Source organism: Myotis yumanensis, unplaced genomic scaffold (genome assembly GCF_028538775.1).
Source record: "Myotis yumanensis isolate MYYU_CA2020_CCGP unplaced genomic scaffold, mMyoYum1.0.hap1 SCAF_6, whole genome shotgun sequence".
NCBI lineage: Eukaryota > Metazoa > Chordata > Mammalia > Chiroptera > Vespertilionidae > Myotis > Myotis yumanensis.
Genome location: NW_027223757.1, coordinates 92840875 through 92861394, shown reverse-complemented (window position 1 = coordinate 92861394; position 20520 = coordinate 92840875). Strand labels below are relative to the sequence as shown.

Here is a 20520-nt window from a genome sequence, read left to right as displayed (position 1 = left end):
AATGAAGCTTATTTATCCAACAAGCAAAAAAAACCCACAGAATTAAGTTAAACAGGCCTTTTCTTTCTGTCCCTCCCACCCAGGGGAGGCGGCATCTCCCTGCCTACAGCTCTGTAAGCTGCGCCCAGAGGACCAGGATTCCTGGACGCCAATCACAGGGGTTTCCCCAGAGGGAACCCCTCAATTAGCACTCTCCCGGCTCCCAGCGTGGGTCTCACTGCCAGCTCTCTGCCAAAAATATGAAGCACAGTTAACGCAACCACCCTCCTGAGGGGGGACGAGGGAGGAGGTTCCTGTGGTTGGGCCTTACTCACCAGCTTCTGTGAGGGGAGGAGGCCTATGGGGGGGGGGGAGTGGGGAGTGGGAGCACCCCCACATGAGGAGGTCTGAGTGCCCACAGCGGGTCCAGTGGAACACTATCCTGGCCCCATCCTGGTGGGAGGGCTAGAGGGCGCTGGGACGATCCAGGCTCAGGCTCTCAGCCCAGGGCTCAGCACCGCTGTCACTGCATCACCCGCAGGCCGAGGACGTGCCCATGCCCTCAGGCCGTTTGTTGGGCATCTGGCTCCTCAAATTTCTCTTCCCTGCAGCTTTTTACTGCATTTATGTTGCATCCGGGGCCACCTTCTGGTCACCGGTTCCCAGTCACCACTCCCAGGGACGCCTCAATCCTTGGCCTTCCCTCTGGCTTTGAAAGTTACACTAATTGCCTTCCATTGGCAGCTTTTACATGCGTTCTCCCATTTAAACCTCACGCCAACCCGGTGAGGGAGACATTGTCAGGGTGCTCCCCTCACGGGTGAGGACAACTGAGGCTCAGAGAGAGCCCTGCCCGAGGTCCGCCTAGCAATGGCTGCGGGTCCCAGCCCAAGGGAACCAGGCTGCAGGGTAGGGGGTGGAGAAAGACAGAGCTGCCCCTGGAAGCCTCTTTAGGGGCCACGGTGGAGAGGGCTGCGGGTTGATTGCCCCCGGGAGGATAGGAGGGGAGGGAAGAAGGAAAGCCGGGGAGGAGAAGAGGGAGGGGAGGGGAGGGTTATTACAAAAACTCCACAATGCCCACAGGAGCCACTGACAAAACTACAAATTCAGTCTCCATGGGCAGCCAGAGGTGGGGAACGTCTGCCCCGCGGGCCATATAAGGCCCATGAAATCATTTGGTCTGGTCCTGTCAAGGCATTAGGGGTGAGTTAATTAAATGTTTGACCAAATACAGCAGGCTAATTTTTAACTTGACAAATCTATATGGCCTGTGAATGATGATATAAACATACAAATGGCCCTCGGCAGAAAAAAGGTTCCCACCTCTGATTTAAACCATAAATCTGATCCTGTCACTCTGCTTAAAACCCTCCAAAGGCTGCCCACTGCACCCGGAGTGCACCGCTCTGAGCCCAGGGGTTGCCGCGGTCCAGCCCTGCCACCCTTCTCTCCGAGCGGTATCCCGCTGCTCCTCAGATGGGCCAAGAGTATTCCTGCCCCGGGGCCTTTGCACGTGCTGGGCCCTCCACCATGCAGACGCCTGGCTCCCTTCCTTACCTGCTGGGTCTATTCAAAGGTCCCTTCCTCGACCGCCCTGCTGAAAGGAGCCCTTCCCTCCTCTGTCCCCCTCAAAACCCCTGACCCTGGGCACTCTTCCTCCACGGCAGGTACCAGGACTTGAATTATTGCGTATCGTAGTCCCGGTCTCTCTCCCCCTCGGAAGTCAGCTCCCTGTGGGCAGGACTGTGTTCTTGTTCACTGTATTCCTAACCTAGTCCAACATCTGATTCACTATTTGACTAGAGAGTGAATGAATGAATGAGTGAATGAATGACAAAATGCTTAAGGCCATCATTTGGGCCACCATCATTTCCAGTCTCAAGTTTTCCATCTGCCCCCTAATCGCTCTCAGCCTCAGGCCTCGGCCTGCAACCAAACCTCCACTCCACACCCAAAGGGATATTTCTAACCCCAACTCTGACCAGGACACTGCCCTGCAGGATCAAGTCCACACTCCTGGCCTAAGCCCCCCAACCCACCCCAGCCGGGTCACCACTTACTCCCAAACCGACCCTCCTCCATGCCACACGCCCTGTTGCCTCCATACCAGACATGCCTTCAGTTCCAGCCATGCATGCCCTCCCCACCTAGCGCTGTCATGGCTCCCGTCTGCCTGCAGGACACCGACCACCTCCTCCGGGCAGCCACCCTGCATCCTTCAGAACTGACCTCCCCCCCTCTGAGCCCCCAGTGCCCGACCCTAAATTAACCGGTGGCAAATCACAGGCGTGCCACACCTCCCCATCCAGGAAGGACCCAGGTTTAGTCACCACACCTGCCTGGTATCTTGCACAGACTTGGAGCTCCAGGTTTACTGAATCAAATGCAACCAGTTCAGACACAGCCCAGGGAGGGTGCCCATTAGGAGGGGCCTTTCCTCCAGGCTGCTGGCACTCAGGCTGGTCTGAGGACGAACGGACCTTTAAGTGCCACTGAATCACAGCACACAGGAGACGCTGGCCCCACGTGCCACTACCCTCTCCTCAGGGGTTGCCGGGAGGACACTGATTCACCAGGGTAGAGGCGGCAAGGGCCCTGTTAAAACGGCGATGCACTGCCTCTGGTCCAGCCGCCAGCCCTTCATAGTAGCTCCTGGCCCACCCAGAAGCTTGCATGTGGGAGCACACGTGTGGCCACCCCCTGGGGAGGACAGCAGGCGCAGCACAGCCACCACTAAATTATTTATTCAGTACATTGTTAGCACAGTAGACAGAGCAACCGTGTCTCCAGGCTTCAGAAAAATATCAAGGCACCCACACTGTCTGCCCGGCAACATGCCCAGCTGCCACCAAGACTGGTAGGAGAGTACCTCCTGGGGAGCCATAAGTGCTCCCCTCTTCCCCTCCCTCCTCCCCACCCCCACCCCCATCCCTCGCCGGCCAGGCCAACCCTGCTGCCCCTCCCCTGCCTCCCAACAGTGAGGCCCTGTTTCAGGACTGTGGACAGCGGCCCAGGCCTCGGGCTCCTCTGGGGCCTGAGGTTAACTTATCCCAGAGGCTGCCCCTGAGACACCCGGCAAAGCTTTCAGGGCTCTAAAAGGCCATTTATAAATCGATGCCCTACAGGAGCCTTTCCAGCTTCCCAAAGCGGCCCTGGGACAAGCCTCGCCGGGTTTGAGCCCAACTCCAGTCCTCCCCCAGCTCCTGCCGGAAACGCGTCACAGCAGGCGGCTTGAGGGCAGGAGTTCAAGGCTTTCGCGCCAGCTTTTCGCCAGGCTCCGTGACAAACTCGGGCACATCCCATCCCGGGACTCCAATCTTGTCACCAAAAAAATGCAAATGATGACAGGCAGGCTGTGACCTCCAAGACTGTCACAATTAACGGAAGGGACCTTTGAAAGAGTACAAATAAAGTACAAACGTTGGCCCTGCCAGGGGAGGCTTTAATTACATACGAGGGGGTTTCTGCGGCCTTCCCATCCCCACCCCAACCTGGAAGTCCCCAATTCTGGGGCACAGGCTCGGCATGAAGCAAGCTGACAGATCTTTCCGGAGCTGGCTGGGTCACAAGCTAACTAGGTCACCCATGAGATTTAATTCAACAACCCCCGGACTAGGATATGAGGCCAAGTGAAATCAAAGTGGGCGAGCTGAAAAAGAGCAAGAAATTCCGAACACATGCCGCCGCCGGGAGCTGTGGCGCACACAGCCTCCGCAGGCAGCACTCGGGCCTCTGCTGCTGCCGGGCGAGCCTCAGTGTCCCCGCCTGCAGAATGGGGCCAGTGATACTGAAGTCCTAGCCGGTGACCGGCATTAGATAACCTACGTGAAAGTCCTGACCCGGTGCCAGGCGCATAAACTCAACCACTGGTCTGACTGAGCACCCGCGACGCTGCAGGCCAGGCGACTGGGCAGTGAAGAAGACACATTAGCTTTGCCTCGCAGGTAACGCCCGAGCAACCAGTGCTTACGCACCAGGACGACGGAGGGGGCATTCAAGATGGGCCGGCAGCACAGGCAGAACTTCAAAGCAAAAATCGAGGTGAGAAGAGGTGAGACCTCTGGGCGACTGTTGGGCAGTCCTCCTAAAGCTCATCACCCCGCAGCCTGTGAGCCGGCAGATCCCCGTGAAACGGGCATTTATGTCCACGAAAGGCGGACACACACGCGTTCAGAGTAGCTTCATTCGCAATAACCAAACAGTGGACTCAGCCCTGCTGTCCAGCAGCAGAAGGGACAAATGAACGAGAACTGTGCAAACAATCACACAATCGAATACTACAGAGCAATGAACAGGAGCAGATCACCGACAGACCCCCCACAGCGGAGACTCCCAGACCGGGCAAGTGCAGGAAGGAGACACAAAAGGCTTGCCACGGAATGCTGCTTATCTGAAGCTCAAAGCCAGGCAGAGCTGCTCTGTGCTGTTAGGCATCTGGCTGCGGGCTAGCCTGGGAGGGAGGGGGCCTGGGAGGAAGGGGGCCTGGGAGGGAGGGGGCCTGGGAGGGAGGGGGCCTGAGAGGGAGGGGGCCTGGAGAGGGAGGGGGCCTGGGAGGAGGGGGCCTGGGAGGGAGGGGGCCTGGAGAGGGAGGGGGCCTGGGAGGAGGGGGCCTGGGAGGGAGGGGCTCTGGGAGGGAGGGGGCCTGGGAGGGAGGGGGCCTGGAGAGAGAGGGGGCCTGGGAGAGAGGGGGCCTGGGAGAGAGGGGGCCTGGGAGAGAGGGGGCCTGGGAGGGAGGGGGCCTGGGAGAGAGGGGGCCTGGGAGAGAGGGGGCCTGGGAGGGAGGGGGCCTACCGGGGAGGGGCTCACGGGACTGCGGGCACTGAAACGCTCTCCATCCTGATGCTCATACGGGTACACGCATTCATAAAGGCTCTCAAGTCGTACACCTGAAACTCGAACACTTCACTGTGTGGATGTTATACTTCAATTTTTTAAAAATATAAAGCAACGGTGGACAAAGCACTCTTCAGGGCAGAAGGAACACCGGAAGCAGAGGCTGGCCGGCTGGACATTGAGGGGCAGAGAGAGTGGCCCAGGGGAACTACAGAGGGAGTGACCAGGGCTGGAGGGAGGGGCCGATGGGCAGCCAAGGGCTGGAGGTGGGCGAGATGGCAGCCAAGGTGATGCCACCCTGGGCGCCCCGGGGCCTCTGCCTCCTTCCCCAGGCCCCTCCTGCCTCATCTCCCACCTGTCCACAGCAATGGCCCCAGTGAGGTCACCTGCCCTCCCTGCCCGCCAGGCCCCCTGCCCCCTCCCTCAGCCGCCACAGTCAGCGTCCGGGGCTTTCATCCTGAGCAGGAATAGAGGGCAGCCACACCCCAGCCCCCAGCCTGCAGCCCAGCTCAGCACATCTCCCCGGGCCCCGCGTCCCACGCCACAGCATCACCGCGGACACCTGGTCCTGCCTCCCACACTCCACCTGCTGCGTGCACCTTCCGCCCGCTGTCCCCGGAGCTCCCCTGAGCACCGCCTCCCTCAGGATAACACCCCAAGCAAGTAGGGCCCTCCCGCCTGCTGCTTCCCACACCCACCCAGCCCTTTGTCACACCTCCTGGAGAGAGAGCCACGGGAAATGCGACACGGCCGAGGGCAGCCACCAGAGAGCCGTGGCACATCCAAGGTGGCAGCGCCCCCATGGGGGCTACACACCCATTACACACCATGTTCCCAAGACTCATCGAGGTGCGGGGAAACGCTCCCAGCGGTGGTCCGGGGCACAAACGCCGGCAGAACCACGGAGACGTTGGGATGCCAACTTCGTAAATTACACAGAAGAGGGGCCGGCAGGCCACACCACCCACAGGGACCCGAGGCTGCTGTCCCTGCTCCGTGGGGCGGAGGGAGGGTCGGCCTGACTGGCGCCTGCAAACCACCCTGCACACCACCCCCAGCTCCTGCAGCAAGAGCCGCTGGCCTAAAAGGACCCGCCCGCGGCGGCCAGCGTGGAAGGGCCAGGCACTGGCTGGGAGTCTGGGACCCGGGCTCTGAGCTCAGCTCTATACTAAGTGCCAGGTGGCCTCCCAATGTTAACTTCATGGGCCTCCGTTTCCTCGCCGGTGAACTAGGGACCTGTCCGGACCTCGCTGTAGGACTGCCGTGCGCGATGACCAGGAAGTGATGTGGAGGACTGCGCTGCGAGCTGTTGGGACTGAACCCGAGTCCCGTCCGTCCCCCGCCAGGCCCTGGGTCGCTGCCCAGTGGGTAAGAAACGCTCAGAAGCCGCCCACAGCAGGCACCCAAAGGTCCTGAGAACCGGGGACCATAGTCACATGCTGAACCCCAGCTGAACATAAAATACACACATTTTCGACTGAACTGGAAGCCAAGCAATGGCGAAGGGAAAAGTCACTTCCTCATTCAACAGCGACACTGGGCCTGCAGATCTTCAGGAAACGTGTCAAATGCATACACCGCGCGAGCGGGAGCGAAACCCGCTCACGAAACGGGGAAATGGCCAACGCTGAAGTGGTACCTGCTGGCTCATTCCAGCAGGTTCTGCGCCTGATTTCTTCCAGGAACAGAGGTGTTTTTCACATGGACACCTCTCTGCTAAAAAACACTGTGACTCATCCCTCTGGGTTCTGTGGGAACCCACAAAAGAAATGGATAACATAGTCTGTAACCTCAGGACCTCTCTCTCTCTCTCTCTCTCTCTCTCTCTCTCTCTCTCTCTCTCCCTCTCCCTCCGTCTCCTTCTCCCTCTCTGAATGGGGAGACTAGAGGCGAGAGCTCAGCGGCCAGCACTGACCGTGAGGGGTGGGAGTGAGAGGAGGTGAGGGCTGGTATGGGCAGGGAGGGTCCAGGAGGAGGAGGAGGTTTGAAGCTGGACTTGAAGAACAGGGAAGAATGGGTAGGGTTTCAGTAAGGGGAGGAGCCATGCCTTTTTCAAAGGAAGTTGATGAATTATACAAAATAAATATGTGCAATGCTCCAGGTGACATGCTCTCATCTCTCTCACCTCGCGGTGCACCTTCAGGTAGGAGGAATGAGGCAGTAGATTCCCTGATACTTAAGACCATGTTTTATGTGGAAAACAAAAAAGCAGTTTCAAGCCCCCCGGAAGAAGAGTTTTAAGGCCCTCCAGGAGGAAGTGGGAAAGCTCCTTCCTCGCTACCCTCAAAAGGTGTCCAGTAAAATGTGGCCTGGGTGCATTCTGCAGATGGGAACTGAGGGGCAGACGGACTGAGTGACTTTGCCGGGTCCCCAGGCTGGTTGGCCAAGGGAGGGCACGCCCAGCAGAGAGGACCCGATGAGTCACCCGCTCGCAGAGGCTCGTCTGTGAAGGGGATGAGGCAGCGTGGGCTCCGAAGGAAGCGGAGTATGGGCCTGACAGCGCTTTTGCTAGGATTAGTCACACCACAGTGATGGGGTGGGGGGGACAGCAGACAGACAGCCTAGCCCAGCCAGTGACTGTCCCCACCCCGCCAGCTCTCAGCATCTTCCCGGGGCATTGGGGGGGGGGGGGGGGGCATGTGTGGGGGGGAGGGGGCATGTGGGGTGGAGGAGGCATGTGTGGGGTGGAGGGAGCATGTGTGGGGTGGTGTCAGCTCCTGGATGCAGGGAGGGCCTCCTGCCCCCGCCCCACAGAGACCCTGGGTGAGGAAAGTGCACTCACCACTGGGCAGCTCCTAAGCTGAGGGCCAGGCCCTGAGTCCAGCTCAGCCCCACTCTCTAACCCCCTACACGAGGCTGCATGGAGACCAGGCCAGGATCAGCCACAGGGCCTCCCCACCACAGGGCACTACGCCTCCAGCTCTCACCCCTCTGGTAGAAGGGCACGACATTACAAACACAGGTCCCTCTGCCCAGCACTCTGCTGGGACCTACCCCACAGGGAGGGCACACAGGGAGGACACACAGAGGGCACACAGGGAGGGCACAGGGAGGGCACACAGGGAGGACACACAGGGAGGACACACAGGGAGGGCACAGGGAGGACACACAGGGAGGCACACACAGAGGGCATACAGGGAGGGCACAGGGAGGGCACACAGGGAGGGCACACAGGGAGGGCACACAGGGAGGGCACACAGAGGGCACACAGGGAGGGCACACAGGGAGGACACACAGGGAGGACACACAGGGAGGACACACAAGGAGGGCACACGGGGAGGGCACACAGGGAGGACACACAGGGAGGACACACAGGGAGGGCACACGGGGAGGACACACAGGGAGGGCACAAGGAGGGCACACAGGGAGGACACACAGGGGGACACACAGGGAGGACACACAGGGAGGACACACAGGGAGGGCACACGGGGAGGGCACACAGGGAGGACACACAGGGAGGGCACAGGGAGGGCACACAGGGAGGGCACACGGGGAGGACACACAGGGAGGGCACAGGGAGGGCACACAGGGAGGGCACACAGGGAGGGCACACAGAGGGCACACAGGGAGGACACACAAGGAGGGCACACAGGGAGGGCACACAGGGAGGACACACAGGGAGGGCACAGGGAGGGCACACGGGGAGGGCACAGGGAGGGCACACAGGGAGGACACACAGGGAGGGCACAGGGAGGGCACACAGGGAGGGCACACAGGGAGGGCACACAGAGGGCACACAGGGAGGACACACAAGGAGGGCACACAGGGAGGGCACACAGGGAGGGCACACAGGGAGGGCACACAGGGAGGGCACACAGAGGGCACACAGAGGGCACACAGGGAGGACACACAGGGAGGACACACAGGGAGGGCACACAGAGGGCACACAGGGAGGGCACACAGGGAGGACACACAGGGAGGGCACAGGGAGGGCACACAGAGGGCACACAGAGGGCACACAGGGAGGGCACACAGGGAGGACACACAGGGAGGGCACACAGAGGGCACACAGGGAGGGCACACAGGGAGGACACACAGGGAGGGCACAGGGAGGGCACACAGGGAGGGCACACAGGGAGGGCACACAGAGGGCACACAGAGGGCACACAGGGAGGGCACACAGGGAGGACACACAGGGAGGGCACACAGAGGGCACACAGGGAGGACACACGGGGAGGACACAGGGAGGACACACAGGGAGGACACAGGGAGGACACAGGGAGGACACAGGGAGGGCACACAGGGAGGGCACACAAGGAGGACACACAGGGAGGGCACACAGGGAGGACACACAGGGAGGGCACACAGAGGGCACACAGGGAGGGCACACAGGGAGGACACACAGGGAGGGCACACAGAGGGCACACAGGGAGGGCACACAGAGGACACACAGGGAGGGCACACAGAGGGCTCACAGCGCTAGCTCTAGGGCCGGCTGAGGCCTGTGCTTTGGGTCCTTTGAACAGCTGGGAATGTTGACCATTGGAATGAGGCGCTATAATTGAAAAGGAAAGGATGCCTGGGGGCTCCCAGTCCGCTAAAGGCTCACTCAGGAGAGAGGCATCACCAATGGAGACCCTCTGTCCCCCCACCCCTCTGTCCCCCCTCCCCACCCGGCGGAAAGGCCTTAAGGAAGCCTTGGGAGCAGCAGGTGCCGTGGTCCGTGAGTCCGAAAGGTTGGCAACCGCTGCCTTAGAGGGAAGCCAGGACTCCAGGCCGGGAGAGCCCAGCACAGGCTGGTGGCTCTGGCCTGGGCAGTGAGCGGAGGTCCAGGCTGACCCCAGGCCCCGGTGGACGTGGGGGAGGCAGGCAGGTGAGGGCTCCTTCCCTCTGGTTTGTTGTACTTTCCTAATTGATTTTGTGTCCGTGTCACTGGGATATTTAGGACCATCTCAGAAACCACTTAAGCAGTTTAAAATAATCAAAGCACTACACTTATCAGGCACTTAACATCTCCTCGCTCCGCGTCTCATAAACCCTCCAGCTGCCACCCGGCCAACAGTCCGAGCGTCACTGAGGAGCGCACCCCTGTGTCAGGCCCAGCTCCTGCCACCCCCCCACCCCCCACCTCACCCCGAGCCCCAGCAGCCCCAGAGCAAACCCACCCAGAAAGCACATGCGGTCGACGCACACCTGCCTGGACTCACCGTTCCCTCCGCCAGAGCGCCCTCCCTGCCAGCCTCGGCCCCTCCGAGTACCAGCCATGACTCTCAACGAGCTGTCTCCACAGGGAGCCTTCCCTGCACCGCCCCCCCCACCCCACCCCACCCCATCCCACCCCCACCCCCCCGGGCCGCTCCCAGGGCTCCTGTCCACCTCCTCAGGGCGCCGGCTCACTGTCCTGAAGTGGCTGCCCTTTCAACCCCGACCAGGGTGCTTGGCCTGGACTCTGTCCCTAAAGCCTAGCTGGTCGCACACAGCAGGGGTCTGAGAGGTTCGAGCAGGACTTCTGAGCCAGCCGGAGCCAGCCCTCCTGGGGATGACGCCAGAGCCCAGCAGGCTGCAGCCACCTGAGCTGCCCGCCTGGCCCTCACCGTTATCCTCATCCCCATTTTCTAGCCGAGGACACCCTAGCCCAGAGAGAGCCAGAAATTCACCCAAAGTCACACAGTGCGTGGGGGCACCTGCAAATTCGGGTCCTGGGCTTGAAGACACGACTGCACCCCGAGTCTCCGTAGCACGGCTGGCCTAGGCGCAGGCTCCCCTCAACCTGGTCTAGCAGGCCGGCTTCACAGGAGAGGCAGGTGTGGAGGCAGCAGGAGCAGCCCGGCAGGCAGCCCCTGGGGAAGTCCTGGAGGCTCATCCCCCACCCCCCTCTGCAGTCCCCTCGGGGTGTGAGCCCTAAGAAAGTCCCCAAGAGCAGCAACACCAGTAAGGAGCTGGGGGGGGGGGGGGGGGGCAGGGAGACCCACACAGCAAGGAAAAGGAACAAGAACTGCGTCTGCGTGGCAAAGTGACACTGAGCAGGCTGCAGAACACAGTATGACCAGTTTTCATCAAGCTTCAAACACGCACAGCTAGGGATTATCTGCGGAGATTGTACACACACACACACACACACACTCACACAGTCACACACTCACACACTCACACACACACACACACAGACACATACACACTCACACACTCACACACACACATACACACACTCTCACACACACACTCACACACACATACACGCACACTCACACACACACACTCACACTCACACACACTCACACTCAACACACACACACTCACACTCACTCACACACTCACTCATACACTCACACACACACACACACTCACACAACTCACACACCCACACACTCACACACTCACACTCACACACACTCACACACACACACACACTCACTCATTCACACACACACTCACGCACACTCACACAGACACACACACACTCACACACTCAAACACACACACATACACACACTCACACACACACACTCACACACCTTAAGTGCCCACGGGACAGGGCGTGGCTGCCTGAGGGGAGGGAAGTGGAACTGCGGTGCCTGCAGGGGCCTCCAACTATATTTGCAATGTTTTCTTTCTTAAAATGGAAACAAAATTTGACACAAAATTAGGGCAAAATGTCAATATTTGACTAAGCTAGCAGCGGTGCCGGGCAGCTTATTATATTATTCTCTATGATTTTTATAGGCTTGAAATAGTTTGTTACTAAAATCTATGCGAGAAGCCGCTCCCCTCAGACCCACACTGAAGACAAATAAAAGGCGCACTTGGGAAAGCTGTGTGCACCCACTTCCTTCACACCCCTCACGTGCCTGCCCCCTCCAGGCCAGAGCCCCCAGGATCTTGGGGGGGTCTCCCACACCCTGGATTCCCTAGCAGCTTCCAGAAGCTGAGCTCAGGAGGAGGCCGTGGCTCTAGGCACAGAGTTGGGGGGGTGGGGGGGGAGCCAGACTCCTGAGCGGCCCTGCCAGAGGTTAATGCTGCCTGTCCTCACCCCTAACCACAGCCCACAGCCGGGGTGGAGAATGAGGTAAGTGCTGCCTTTCCAGCCCACACCACAGACCCATTAGGCCCCTCTCTGCTCCTGCCCAGGGCGCGGAGGGGTGGGGGTGGGGTGCTGGTGGGCTCCCTCCCTCCAGGAGGCTGAAAGCAGGCAGGGCCTCCAGCCGCCATGGCCTGGTTCCACCCGCACTGTGCCTGCTGGGCCAGGGCAAGGCTGGGCTGAGCAGAGCTTCACACCTCCTGGGTCCTCCTGGGGCATCTCTGGGCAGACCCTAGGGAGAAACTGAGGCCTGGGGAGGCCGGTCTGATTGAGCCCTCGCCGTTCTCCTCATCCCCATTCAGGTCCATGAAGGAAGGAGTTAAACGAGGGGACGGGGAGAAGAGTCCAGCCCCTCCTCACACCTGAGCACACTCCACAGCGGCTACTGTTTCTCAAGCACCTACTATGCATAGGCCCTGTGCTGGTTACACTGTCCCGTTTAATACAACCACCTGCCCATTTCCCAGGTCTGCAAACTGGCTCAGAGAGCCTACCTGCCCTGCTCAAGGTCACAGCCAGGCGGCGGCAGAGCCGGGAGTTCCCTTTCTGACGGCTCGTACCCCAGTGATGGGCCTGGTCCCGCACAGCCCAGGGAACCTGCAGAGCCGGCCCTGGTCATCCCGCAGGCGGGCAAAGCAGAGCCCAGAGCAGGAGCGAGACTTGCCCACGGTCAGGTCAGTTTCTGGGGCTGTGGGGTCAGCCAGAGTCAGGGGAGGGCCTGGGCGGGCGGCATGTCCACTAGGTAGGGCTCGGTACTGAAATGCCATGCCATGACCAGGTGTGAGGCAGGCGGGTGGCCAGAGTGGGTGCAAGGCTGGGGCACCTGGCCAGGGACAGGCAGGCTCACCAGCTGCTTCTACCTCCTGGCCTTAACCCCAGGCCCTGGGATGAGGCTGCCCGTCACCCAGAGAGAGTCTGAAAGGGACCAGGGGGAACAGAGAGATGTGGGAGGACATGAGAAAGCCACAGCCAGACAATGAGGCAGGGGCTGGGACAGAAGTTCAGAGAAAGTTCTTCAGACAAGGGGTGTCCCTGCTCCCCTCCCCACAACACTGCTTCCCACCATGATTCTCCGACTCTCCGTGGCAGCCCCAGAACCAAGAATGGAGGCCTGAGCCTGCAGTCGCCCTCCCGCTCCCATCCCCACCCCGCCTCCCCCAGCCCAGGCCCCAGGGCGAGTGGCAAGCATAAAGGTCAATTGGAATATAAAGTAGAATGTGCCTTCTTTTCATTTCCAACATGTCTGAGCCATAAAATGCTAGTTTAATAAACTGGGAGGACGCTGAAAAGCACAGGGCCCTCAGGGCTGGGCAGGGGGAGGCCAGGGAGCTGAACCCTTCAGAGGGTGAGCCCACCACTGCGGCAGCACCGTGCCGCACACTCCCCGGCCTGTCTGTCTGTCTGTCTGTCTGGTGGGGGGATGACAAGAGAGGCCCAACCCAATCCTGCCCTCGGCGGACTTTGGGGAGATCCGCGAGCGCCCCACACACCCCAGGATCACTTCAGCCTTCGGAGGGCAGGAAGGTCTTGGATTCTGAATCAGAGCTGAAGGAGGGGTTGACTATCCATCAGACGTCAAGAAAGGCATTCCAGCCCCACTGGTGTGGCTGAAGGGTTGAGCGTCGACCCAGGAACCAGGAGGTCACGGTTTGATTCCCCGTCAGGGCACTTGCCCGGGTTGCGGGCTCAGTCCCCGGTGTGAGGTAGCCGATCAATGATTCTCCCTCATCATGGATGTTCCTATCTCACTCCTTCCCTTCCTCTCTGAAATCAATAAAAAATATTTCTTTTTTAAAAAAGGCCTTCCAGGAGGAGGGCGTGGTCTGGCGCAGGCGCGGACACAGGTCTGGGCCGGCAGGGAACACAGGTGCAGAGATGGCTGGGAGGCCGCTGCTGGCCCCGGGAGTGAGCCAGGGCCCCTCTGCAGGAAGCACTGGCGTGGGCCAGAGCCTCCCTAACCCAGTGCCCTCACTGACAGGGAGGACAGCCGATCCAGCCAGGGCCACGAGAGTTGGCAGCGGAGCCAGGCCCAGAAAGCAGGTCCCTGGGCTCTGGGAGGCTTCTGGTAAGGGGCCCACAGGCCTCCCCGAAGTGGGGAGCCAGAGATGGCACCATCCCCCACACCTGACAGTGTGAGGGTCAGAAGGACTGAGGGCCATCACACAGGAAGGTGCAGGGAAATTCACCAGAGTCACCCTCTGCCAACCGCCAGCGAGCTGCCCCCCAACTGCAGAGCTCCCCCCGCCCCTGCACGCTCTGCCCTGGCAGCCCCGTGGGTGCTCTGGCAGCAGGAGACGAGGGCTAACGCTGCTGAGCCCTACTGTGCGCCCACCACACTGCCAGCTCCCATGGTGCACTTCTGTTTCCACACCTGAAAGGCACATGCGATTCTGCCCATCTCACCAGTGAGATGAGAACTGTCCAGAGAGGCCGAGTGATCCGGGGCTGGGATCTGAGCAACCTACTGCACGCTGCCTCCAAAGCCGGTGCTCTGGGCTGCCCACCACGAGCAGGCACTCGGCAGGCGTCCACAGGCTCCGTGCCAGGCAGTGCCCTGAGCCCTCTCTACGTATCCCTCGTCTGGTCCTCACAAGCCTACGAGGGGAGCTACAGGCTCCCCACCTTACAGACAAGGCCGCCAGGGCACAGAGAGGCACCGCCCAGGTAATAAATGGCAGAGCAGGGGGTGAACCCCGGCCCTCTGGTCCCAAGGCCCACACTCCACCCACCGCCTCGGAACTCCTAGCTGGCCCTGCCTCCCTCCGGTCTCCAGCACCCAACTCTGTTCACCTCGGCCGGGAAATAAAAGGGAGGAGTTGGAAGAGGCTCAGGGTGGCCTGGGTGGGGGTGGGGGGCAGGGGAAGAACGTGCCTCTCACACACACTCTGCCCCCTATCTCCTCCCCATCACCGCTGTGGCTTCACAGCCCATCCAGCCCACTTGCCTCTTTTACAGACGAAGAAACTAAAGCCCTGACAGGCCCAGTGACTTGTCCAGGTCAGAATCCTGGTGACCCTCCTCCCACCACCCCCTTTGCAGTAAGAAGGAGCAGGATGCGGGTTTCGGAGCCGCCTTGATCCTCCTCTCCCTGCTCCCAGAGCCTCTGGTCCCCCCTAGTGAGCTCCCAGGTCAAGTCAACAACCAAACACAGTCCCGCCCCAGGGCCTTTGCACTTGCTCCGTCTGGAACACTCTGCCTCCAGACATCCATAGGGCAACCCCTGCACTCTATTCGGTTTGATCAACAAATGCCCACTCTTCTTATTGTCCCCACGCCTAGCCATCCCTTCTAAAGGGCCCCCCGGCCCCCACAGCTCTCTAGCCGCTTCCTGCTTTGTTCTGCAGGGACCTGCTCCCCTTGACATTGCATATTTGTGTGTCTTGCCTGTTCACTGCCTGCCTTCTCCTTCACACATGGAACCCCACCAGGGCAAGCCTCCCTCTGTTTGTCTCCCGCCTTATAAAGTTGCTCAGAGTGGTGGTTCTCCACCTGGTTTGCACATGCGCCTCACCTGGGAGCCAGGCCCCATCTCAAACCAATTACCTGGGGTGGGGCTCTCGGTGACTCCCCTGTGCAGCCACATGCAGAACCACTGCTCTAGTGGTGAAAGGCTCAGGGGTGTTCAATTCAGATTTGGTGAATGAATGAATGAATGAATGATTTTCACAGATGGGCAAACGGAGGTCCAGATGGGAGAGTGACAGCCAGAAGCCAGCCATTATGACCTTGAGCCTCCCCAGACTCAGCCCCACGTCAGCCCCTCCACAATGTCACACACCTCACCGAGGGGCCTGCTCCACCCTGGTCTCCAGGAGCCCACCAGCCCTCCCTCCAGGGCAGCTCTAAGAAATGGCCCCAAAGGCCGCTGCTGCCTTCTTTTAATTCCACAATAATGAGCCTATTTGCCAGTCTGTTGCCAGAGCCGAACCCCTCCTGCTCCCACGCCCACACCTCCTGTATTCAGAGAGGTTCTGCCACCCCAGGGAGCACCTCGAAGGAAGGGGGCTGGAGAGGCTTGCACAGCGAGCGGGGGCACTCCCTGGAGAAGCCGCGTGGGCAGGACAGGGGCACTGGGATACGGAGGAGAAGTCGGAGCATCCAGTGGAGCCGCCACCGAGCCTCCCAGCAGGTGTCCACACACAGACCCGGCCAGTCTCATCGCCGCAGGTGGCTGTGGTGAGCCCCAGGCTCCAGAGCCAGGGGTGCGATGCCACTTCTACCCCAGCGGCCCGTCCACAGGGAGGGTCCTGCCAAGACCACAGGAGAACCGGCAGGGAGCTGTCTGGGGGCTCCAGACCCCCAGGGCCGCTCCCCAATGCCACATTCCCTCTTCCCAGCTCCCTCTCCTCTCTGTTCAGGCCTTGCCTGACCCTGGGTCTTGAGGTCACCTCCCCAGACCCCCTACCACACAGGAACATCTGGGCTTAGGGGAAAGAGAGTCCCCGTAAAATCAGAGGGAGGTCTGCGTGGTCCTCACCCTGAGAACAGCACCTGACAGCCACCTCCGTCCACGCCCTCCCACTCCCTGGGTGCCCAGCACTTCACAGCACGAGGGCCTATCAAACCTGCTCAGGTAACTCCGCATCCCCGAGCACCTACTCAAGGCTTTGCGCACATTGCTGTTCTACCAGGTGAGCCATTTTACAGATGAGTAAACTGAGGCTCAGAAAGGCCACACAGTATGAGGCCAGATCTCAAACCCAAGCCAATCTGATGGCCAAGAGATGGCAGAGCAGAGTGGTGAAAGGGTAGGTTTAGGGCCAAACAGTCTGGATTCGTATACAGTTCCACCACTTACCTGCTGTGCAACCTTGGGCAAGTTGCTTAAGCTCTCTGTGCCTTAATTCCCCATATGTGAAATGGGGATGACAACTGTACACCTAGCCCTGTTGCGAGGACTCAGCCTAAGGGCACTGGTGGGCCCCGGTTTGAGCCAGTGGTAAGGTGGGCCCTGCTGCACCCACCCGCACAGCCAGAGCGGGCACAGCCAGCCATGGCACCCTTCTGTTGCTGCAGAGTTTTGAGGGATGTGCCGGCTGCAGACGCTTTATTCCCCATGAGTCCATTCGGCCAAAATTTCCGGAGGGCCCCACTGGGCCTGGCATCGGCTGGGGGTCCTAGAGGTGCAGCTGGATTCTAGTGGGGGTCAGCTGATGGTCTGCCTCACCCGCTCAATGCTCACACCCTGAGAGCAGCCTAGGCAATACGTACATGAAATTTGAATTTATAAACTTTCCTGTTTCGTTTTATGATGATTTTGATTTTTTTTTCAATCATTCGTTAAAAACACAAAGACCATCCTTAGCTCACGGGCCATACAAAGACTGGAGGAAAAGCCAACAGCAAACAGAAAGACTAATACGGACATGCCCACAAACTGGGCAGAGGTGAGGGAGGCTCTGAAGAAAGTCCAGCTAAGCTTAAGGTTACGGAAGAAGGATCCAGCCTCAAAGAATGGGAGAGAACATTCCAGACAGAGGGACAGCAGGGACAGAGGCCCTGGGGGGAATAGCATGGTGTCTCCAAGTGACAGGAAGAACACAGCACCACCACGGGTGACATGCACCCAGAAGAGACAGAGGGTGTGGCCAGGTGGCTTGGAGCTTGGGAGTTTGCATTTTAATCTAAGAGCAGCAGGAAGTCAACAGGGCACTGAGCAAAGATCTGCTGCCCCATTTGGAGGCCCAGGGAGAGGCAGGAGGAGCTTCCATGTGGCCTGGGTGAGACCCAGGGTGTGTGGGGCGGGGGCGGGGGGGGGCGGGGCGGAGAGGGGAGTCCTCATCTCCAGGACACACTCTGCAAGGAGAGGCTGTGGACAGTAGGAAGAGGGTGGTCAAGTGCCGCCAGGTTTGCTGGCCCGGGCGCTGGGAGGTGGAGCTGCCTTCCAGGAAGATGGCCAGGCTGCGGAAGAGTGCTGGGCTCTCTCGAAAGTTTCTCTTAGTTGTGCAGTGGAAATACTTGGAAGACACAAAACCCACATCCTCAACAGAATAGCTGGTGTTAGCTAAGCCGCAAAGTATCCCCAGGAGCCCTGGGCTAGGCGCTGAGCAGCAGACAAGCTAAGCACCAGGCGGGCAACTTTCTCTAGAGCAGCCGCGAACCTTTCCAGCACTACGGTCCCCGGTGGGACAGGAGGCCTCGCATGGCCAGGCTGGGGTACAAGGGGAGGGGGGGCGGTGCACAGTGGGCTAATGTCAGTCACCAGCATCCTGGCCAGGCCGCTCCTGGGAAGCGGGGCACCTGCCCACCCACCCGCTGGCTGGCGCTCCTCCATCCTCTCTGCTGCCTGTCCCTCATGCCCGCCCTCCACTCCTCTCCGCCCACTGTTGTGACAGCAAGAACACTCATTATCCAAAAGTTACGTTGGCTGCTCGGTCTCAACACTCTGCAGGAGGCACGGGAGGCCCAGCAGATGGTGGGCGCTCTCCAGGATCAGCCTCAAAGGTCACCGTCTGTCACTGCCCACCCGCTCCAGCCTCTTCCGCACGGACGAGTCTCCCATGCTGACTTCAGGCCCAGCTACAAGCTGTGCAGTGACATTTCCTGTGGGCTGACTGTGTGCCAGGCACTGCACTAGGCCTTTTGTGGACATGAACTCTTCATTCCCACACCTGGTCTAAGAGACCATTGTCATCCCCATTTTACAAATGAAGAAACTGAGGCACAAACTAAACAATTGGCCAAGGTGGCAAAGGCTGTCTGGCTCCAGCATCCAGATTCTTAGCCAGCACCCTGTGCCATCTCCCCTTCTTCGAGCCTCCGCTTTTTTCTCCACTGTGAAATGAATAAGGGACACAATGAAATGATTTCTGGATCCTTCTGTGCTCTTACAGGTCCAGGATTTGACAAGTGCTTCCTTCCAAGGCACTTAGTGTATGTTCTTCTCCCCCACGACAATGTTTGCTCTCGGGAAAAGATCTTACTGGCTCGTTCACACTATGGTGTAAATGACTGCTATAGTGAGTGGATATGGTGAGGTAACTCTGGCAGAACAGAGATTCAAACCCAGGCCTCGCCCTCGCCAGTTTGGCTCAGTGGATAGAGCGTCAGCCTGCATACTGAGGAGTCCCAGGTTCGATTCTGGTCAAGGGCACATGCCCAGGTTGCGGGCTCGATCTCCAGTATGGGGGCATGCAGGAGGCAGCCAATCAATGATTTTCTCTCATCATTGATGTTTCTATCTCTCTCTCCCTCTCCCTTCCTCTCTGAAATCAATAAAATATATCTATAATAATAAAAGCATAATATGCTAATTCGGATGTTCTTCCTGATGAAGCCATGGCGGTGGGGGCCGAGGCAGAGGCAGAGGTGGGGGCTGAGGCCCCTGCATGAATTTCGTGCATCGGGCTTCTAGCATATATATAAAACCCAGGCCTCACTGGTTCCAGAACCTGGGCTGTCCCCACAACATAGCATTGTACAGGCCACACCCTCTGGGCTTAGGGTCTCCTCCAAAAGGTGTTCTTCACACCCATGATATTCCCTCTCCTAGGAGAACAGAGCCAAAATGAGGATGAGGGAGGGGGTGGGAGCGGGGAGATAAGGGAGATAAGCTGTCAGATCCATGACCTTCCAACGTCCGGGATTCTGATCCCCAAAGAAGGCCTGGGATTGAGTCCCACTTCCAGCCCGGCTCATTTGCGGGAAGGGGCGGGGCGGGGGCATTCTGCAAAGAGTCAGGCCTGGGAGCTGGGGACTTGACTTCCCACCTTGCCTGCCACCTAAGCAGGGCTGTTTCCACATCTGCAGGATGGGGAGTTGGCCCCTTCCAGCTCTGCCAGTTATGAGTTTTGTTCACACCCTGACTGCACCCCATTAGCTTCCTCTAGGCAGGAAACCACCCCCAGTACCCCCCAAGCCAGAGCTCTGCTTTGAGCCGTGCCCAGGAAATCCACCTCTTGGAGGAAGAAGAGCCGTCATCACAGCCTTTGGAGACGTTCCCAGCAGGCCCCGTAATGGCCTGGGTGGGAGCAGGAGCGGGGCTGGGACAGCTATGGTGCTCTTCGAAATAGATACCTGACACGGCAGCTCCCCAGGGGCCCCCTCCCTCATCCTCTCCTGCCTGAGGCTCCTGCTCCTGACCTCCCTCCCCAAAGTTCAACCTTTTTCCTCGGTAAATGGCTTTTAAGTTTCTCGCCCAGCCTCTCATGTCTATCCGTTTAATTATTGAGGAGCCTTCGTGTCGCCAGCCTGGAACATTAACACTGTTAAAAGGGACCCAGGGAGTGCAGACCACAGCCATCAGTCTCCCTCCGGCTCTCTCCCCACCGCTCCCCGCCCCCTCCCTTTCCTGTCTCACCTGTCCCCTCCTCGCAGCCTGGGGGACTCCTGATCCCCACCCGACCCACTCATCTCTCCGTAACCTGAGGAGGCACAAACTGAGGCCCCGGCCAGGCCACGCTCTCTGTGACCAGATGAGCAGAGGAGAAGGCTGGTGAGGCACCTCGGCCTCAGGCCCCATCATCCCACCTAGACCTTCTCCGTCCAGGGAACAGTTATCACAGAAGTCACAGCCCACCATATGGGACGCTGGGCACCTCACCCCAAAGTACCCATGTTCCCAAGAACACGCTTTAAGGTCTAACGCTGACAGTGACCTTCCTTAGAGCCTTGGCCATGTCAAGTGACCCCTCTCAACTCCTTTGATCTTTCCACCTCCCCCTAATGTGGGCACCGCCTCCCCACTGGGA

The 20520-nt window shown here is 59.5% G+C and overlaps 1 protein-coding gene across 4 annotated transcripts in view; it reads right to left on the bottom strand.

Annotated features, from left to right (window-relative positions):
* GRM4 (glutamate metabotropic receptor 4) overlaps positions 1-20520 on the bottom strand; it is a 107701-nt gene that overhangs the window by 73735 nt on the left and 13446 nt on the right. The window contains exon 1 of one of the 4 annotated variants that reach the window (XM_070418743.1): positions 9960-9985. The exons of the other annotated variants lie outside the window; for them this stretch is intronic. The gene's annotated coding sequence lies outside the window, so the exon portion shown is untranslated. Of the gene's footprint in view, positions 1-9959; positions 9986-20520 lie in introns of those variants that run through there. 4 annotated transcript variants of the gene reach the window in all.